This window comes from Phocoena sinus, chromosome 4, assembly GCF_008692025.1.
Source record: "Phocoena sinus isolate mPhoSin1 chromosome 4, mPhoSin1.pri, whole genome shotgun sequence".
In the NCBI taxonomy this organism is placed as follows: domain Eukaryota; kingdom Metazoa; phylum Chordata; class Mammalia; order Artiodactyla; family Phocoenidae; genus Phocoena; species Phocoena sinus.
Window position 1 is genome coordinate 17936680 of NC_045766.1, and position 6293 is coordinate 17942972.

A 6293-nucleotide genomic window follows, 5' to 3' on the forward strand; every position below is an offset into this window, starting at 1 on the left:
AAGAAAAGTGGATAAACTTTATTTAAAGAACAGCTCCAGTTATGCCTGAGGAATTTAATATTAAAGAAAATATGGGAGACCTAGCAGCATAAATAGAGCCAGAGGCAGAGAAGCTAAACACACACATTCTCTTAATAGCTAAACTGCTCACCCTAATGTTTTATTATTCTTGAAATGTTATTAAGGACTTTAAAGTATTTTAATGGATAAGGCTCCCTATTTGGGTTACTAGCCATTTAAATCCATTTATTTATATTACTTATATTTTGTTCTTAACAAAATTTGCTTCATTAAAAAGTAGTCCATTCATTCAACAAACAGTTATTAAGCACCTATCTCATGCCAAGCATTGAGCTAGATGCTGCAAATATAAAAATTAATAATATCTAATTTTAATACCTGTGGGGTAAAAACCCTCACAGATCTAGCATAAGAGAAAGACAAAAACACAGTTGTAATTCAATGCATTCAATAAATTCTATGATTAAAGAACTGAGGTGGGCATCTAACTCAGGCTGGGGTGGGAAATGGGCCTAGGGAAGTTTTCCAGAGATGGTAACATTTAATCTGGGCCTTGAAAAATGAGCAGTAATTTACCAGGTGAAAAAGCAGGAAAAGAGTATTCCATAAAGAAGGAACAGCTTATGTAAAAACCCAGAGCCATGAAAGAGCATGACATAGAGAATTTCCTGCAGTTTGGAATAGCCAAAACTTCTGTGCTTATGGAGGACAAGCAAAGGATGAGGCTGTGATGGTTAATTTTATGTGTCAGCCTGGCTGGTCAAAGATTATGCTCATGTTTCTGTGAAGGTGTTTTTGGATGAGATTTACATTTAAATCAGTGGATTTGAGTAAAGCAGATTGCTCTCCATAATGGAGGGTGGGCCTCATCTAATCAGTTGAAGGTCTGAAGAAAAAAACCTGACATCCTCCAAGGAGAAAGGAATTCTGCCAGCAGACTGCCTTTGGGCTTGAACTGCAACTGTTCCCTGGGTCTACAGCCTGCTGGCATACTCTGAAGCTTTTAGACTTGCCAGCCTGCATAATTGCGTGAGCCAATTCCTTAAAATTATTCTCTCTATATAGGTGTATATATACACATCCTATTAATTTTGTTTCTCTGGAGAACTCTGACTAGTAAAGAGGGTAAAGGCAGAGGACAGGGAGAGTTCTTCTGAACAGTTCTGCAGTTTGATGATCACAGGAAACTGCAGGTTTTCAGCTGCCTACCATTGATTGAGCAGTGATGCTAAGACACCAGAAGTGGGTATGTGGGCCTATAAGATCCTATAGAGATGTCAGTAGTCAACATCATTCACCATTCTTTTCCATGTCTTCCTCTTCTTGGTTTTCAAACCCATTCCATTCCATCCAACAAACATTTATCGAGTGCCAGTATGTGCCAGACACTGTGTTGGGGCTGAGGATATAATGGTGAGAAAGTCTGCTATCACGAAGTGTATGGTCTGGTGAGAAAGACAGGATATAAACAAATGAATGCAGGGGCAATGGGGCACAAAAATTGGAGAGAACAGGGAAGGCTTTGCAAAGGAGGAAGTAACACTTGAGCAAATCACTGAAGCACAAATGTGAGCTGTACAGGTAGACAAGGGCAGAAAGGGGGAGGCCCACGTCATTCCAGGCAGACAGAATCATGTGAAAAAAGATTTAAAAGTTATTGAACACTTGCTAAGTGCAAGATACTTAGTGTTTTGTATGTATTAACTGATTTAATATTTTTATTCTACCCTATTAATATCGAAATTTTACAGAAGAGGAAATAGGTAAAGATGTTCAGTAAGTTGCCCAAGGTCACATATTTAATAAGTTCTGTAGCTAAGATTCAAATCCAGACAGTCTGGCTTCAGTATCCACCCGCCCCCCCTTTTTTTAAAATTTCCATCCCTGTGCCACTCTCTGTCTTCCTTAATCATGTAGCAGCCACAGAGTCATTAAATCTTTTTTTTTTAATTGGAGTATAATTGCTTTACAATGTTGTGTTAGTTTCTGCTGTACAATGAAGTGAATCAGCTATATGTATACCTATACAGATTCATTAAATCTTAAAGCCAGAAGGTCCTTAGATAATCTAGTTGAGTGGTTCTCCCACAAGAAAATTATACATTAGGATTATTGGGGAGGTTTTTGAAAATACCAATGCCTTCCTTTCTCCCCTGCCCCACACTGGAGGAAGCACTACATTTTCCCCGTTTCTTTTCTTTTCTTTTCTTTTCTTTTTTTTTTTGGCGATATGCGGGCCTCTCACTGTTGTGGCCTCTCCCGTTGCAGAGCACAGGCTCCGGACGCGCAGGCTCAGCGGCCATGGCTCACGGGCCCAGCCGCTCGGCAGCATGTGGGATCTTCCCGGACCGGGGCACGAACACGTGTCCCCTGCATCTGCAGGCGGACTCTCAACCACTGCACCACCAGGGAAGCCCCTCTTTTCTTTTTTTTCCTATTTAAATAAAATTGTGGTAAAATATAAATAATACAAAACTTGCCATTTTAACACATTTTAAAAATATTTATTTTTATTTTTGGCTGCGTCAAGTCTTAGGTGTAGCACGTGGGATCTTTCCTTGCGGTGCGAGGGCTTCTCTCTAGTTGTGACATGTGGATTTTCTCTCTCTAGCTGTGGCATGCGGGCTTCAGAGTGCATGGGCTCTGTAGTTGTGGCGTGCGGGCTCCAGAGAGCATGGGCATTGTAGTTTGCGGCGCTCGGACTTAGCTGCCCCGCAGCATGTGGGATCTTAGTTCCCCGACCAGGGATCGAATCTGCGTCCCCTACATTGGAACGTGATTCTTTACCACTGGAGACAAGGGAAGTCCCTTAACAAATTTTTTAAATGTTCAATTCAATAGCATTAATTACATTCACAATATTGTGCAACCATCACCACTATCTATTTCCAAAACTTCTTCATTACCCCAGACAGAAACCTTGTAGCTGTAACTCCCCATTCCCTTTTCTCCCAGCCCCTGGTAATCTCTAATCTATTTTCTCTTTTTATGAATTTGCCTATTCTAAATGCCACATATAAGTGGAATCATACAGTATTTGTCCTTTTGTGTCTGGCTTATTTCAGTTAGCATAATGTCTTCAAGGTTCATCCATGTTGTAGCGTGTATTGGAACTTCATTCCTTCTTATGGATGAGTAATATTCAATTGTATGGATATACCATATTTTCTTTATCCACTCATCGGTTGGGGCACTAGGTTGTCCCTCTTTCTAAAAACACATACTGAGGAACCATTGCTTTTTAAAACTGAGGAACCATTGCTTTTTAAAACTTAACAATGTCATACACAAGGAGAATAAAATGACAGAAGGAGGGCTTCCCTGGTGGTGCAGTGATTAAGAATCTGCCTGCCAATGCAGGGGACACAGGTTCAAGCCCTGGTCTGGGAAGATCCCATATGCCGTGGAGCAACTAAGCCCGTGTGCCACAACTACTGAGCCTGCACTCTAGAGCCTGTGAGCTACAACTACTGAGCCCGCATGCCACAACTACTGAAGCCTGCGTGCCTAGAGCCCATGCTCCACAACAAGAGAAGCCACTGCAGCGAGAAGCTTGGGCACCGCGCGGAAGAGTAACTCCCACTCGCCTCAACTGGAGAAAGCCAATGCACAGCAAACGAAGACCCAACACAGCCAAAAAAAAAATTAAATAAAATAAATTTTTAAAAAATGACAAAAGGAGGCAGGGGCTAAGTACCAGATGACACTGGTAAAAGGCCCAGAGGAGTGACATGTATACATTTTGGTTTGGATGACAGGAGGCTAGTTCTTAGGGTGGAGTTCTAGTGGCAGGGGTGCTCACATGATTGAGGCTTTTCTCCTACTTTCTGCACAGATGTTTTGTCATCATCACTCATGCTTCCTGCCAGAGAAATTATGATTTCAGGAAAATGAAAATAGTTTATTCTGCTATGAAAGTGGAATGTGACTCTGACAGTGATAATACTTTGTCCTTTAAGGGAATAAAATAAATATCATTTTCCCTGAAATCATTTGCATGAATAAGTGGCAGTTACTTCTGGGCTAGGATATCAGACAGGGCTGTGTCTGTGGGAGACAGGAGTAACGTTGAGAAGGTAAAATGGAGAAAGAGGGAGGGGATTGGGGAGAGGAAAGAGAGAGAAGAGCAGGGAGGAGAGACTAATTTGGGGCACTAGGTGACAGAGTTCTAGACAAAACTTTGGGACAAATTGTCTTCAACAATAAGACCTACTGACCTGCTCCTCGTGGCCTACCTGGTGCCCTTCACATACAGTGTGTTCAATAATATGTACCGAGTTAGTTTCCTAAAGTGAGTACTTACCTTTACTTCCTTTTAAGTTATTGCAGTTCAAAGTGAGGTAGGCCATTAGTTTTCTCCAAATATTTTGTTTTCCACCCTTCCACGATGCTCTCCCACTCCAAAACCTCCTAAGATTTCACTTCTTCTCAAAGCTGAGTTAACGCATGTTTAGAATTTAGCACGTTGTCTGTACAAATGTAAATATCAATACATCTGGCTATTGATAGTATTGTTATTATTGACTTCTTCCATATTTCCTTCTGTTTTCACTGGATTTTAGAGCCATCAGTTGTGCCTTTCTTTATTGTTTGTTTTCCCATTCTTGCTTTTATGCTAATTCTGATTGTTTCCATTAGAGCTGAAAATGTTTTCATGATCTCTGGCTAAATCAAGATCTTGTCTTCTTAGTCTTTTTCTGAGAGCTATTGCAAGGATGCTTTAATCTAAGTGTTACAAAGGAGAAATTGATAATGTGCCTTATTTTTTGCTTTTCTAAGAGAGACGTAGATGGACTGTTGTTTGTCAGGCAATAATCTGATGCAATATGAATGCTATTCTAATTGCAATTTCTGCCATTATATATGGTATATCTATCCTAAGTAATACATCTGAGTAAGAATGATTCTGTCCTGGTTGCTCTGAAATTTCCTTTTATATTTTTATAGAGATTCAGTTGGTTTACCATAGAAGACTACTAGATGGTATGTCTCCTCTTTTTTCCCCCTTTGGTTGAATTTGCTTATGGTAGTTCCTTTTTAATTTGAGTATTTGAAATATTATACAATTAACTTTTCTTGCAGCCCCTCTTTTACATCTTCATAAAACTGTCCCGTTTCATGATTTGACTTATTTCATTTTGATCATTTGCCACTTAACACACAATGTGAATATTATCAACCTTCTAAGAAGGGCAAACATCTACTTCTTCATGATAAATCCCTCACTTTCTGAATGTGACTGATTTAAGAAAGGCATGCTCTTTATCTTCTATTCTGTTATTTCTCACTTATTATCATTATTCTTGTCTTTCAAGTTCTACTTTATTAGTTAAATTTAAGAACTGATTTTCTAGTTCCAGAGGTTGGAGCTTAGAAGGAGGTTCTTTCCTCTCTAAAGCAGTGGGCCTTTACACAAAGATACAGTCCCAAAGAGTATTAATAAAGTACAAGCAGACTTACATGCTGCCTCTAGTTCTCCTGATCCTCATGAGTTGCAGTGGGGAGAGTGAATCCCTATTCAAAGAGGGGTGTTAAAGGTTATGCTAAGCTGGGTTCATCATAAGGATTGGTAGACTCATGCTCACAGCCTTGAGGCCTCAGAATATGGGCCCCTTTTCATCAGTTTGGAGGGATGAATGGCTTCTCTCAATAGTTCTCAGGAGATATGTTTAACAGCACAGATCCTATGCATGTCCTGATGTCTCACGATATCCTGGAAAGGTGGTTGTTGGGTCTTCCCTTTCAGGTGACCAGTTAGGTGTGGTCTTTTCATTTTCATTCAGGGGCAAGACTGTCCAAGCACACTGGGGGAATAAGGTATCTCAGGACTGGGCTGCTCAGGTATAATGTAGTAACCTATCAGTTTGTGATAAATATTTAGTTCAAAGCCAGTCTGATTCATGAGTGTCAAATACCACGTCAATGCCCACATTTAAACCACTGTATTATAATCAAGTTGTACTAGCCAGCTTTATATCTAAGACTGTTTACCATTTTAGGGATCAGTCTGGTAACTAAAGAAAGAAGCTCTGATTACCAAGTGGCATTTGCTGTAGGCACCATAAGGAGATTTTCTAAGGATTCCCACCAAGACAGTAGGGATGGCACTGTTCGTTTTCTCAGCCTTAGGAGAGAGGTGATCTTGGGCCTTAGGTTGTGGGATGTAGCTTAGGAAACAGTACCTCTTTTAGATACAAATACTGCTTTTTCAGGCTTGCAATACTGAATTGCGCCCATTGTTCAAGCAGACACCAAACTATGTATCCTTTTAG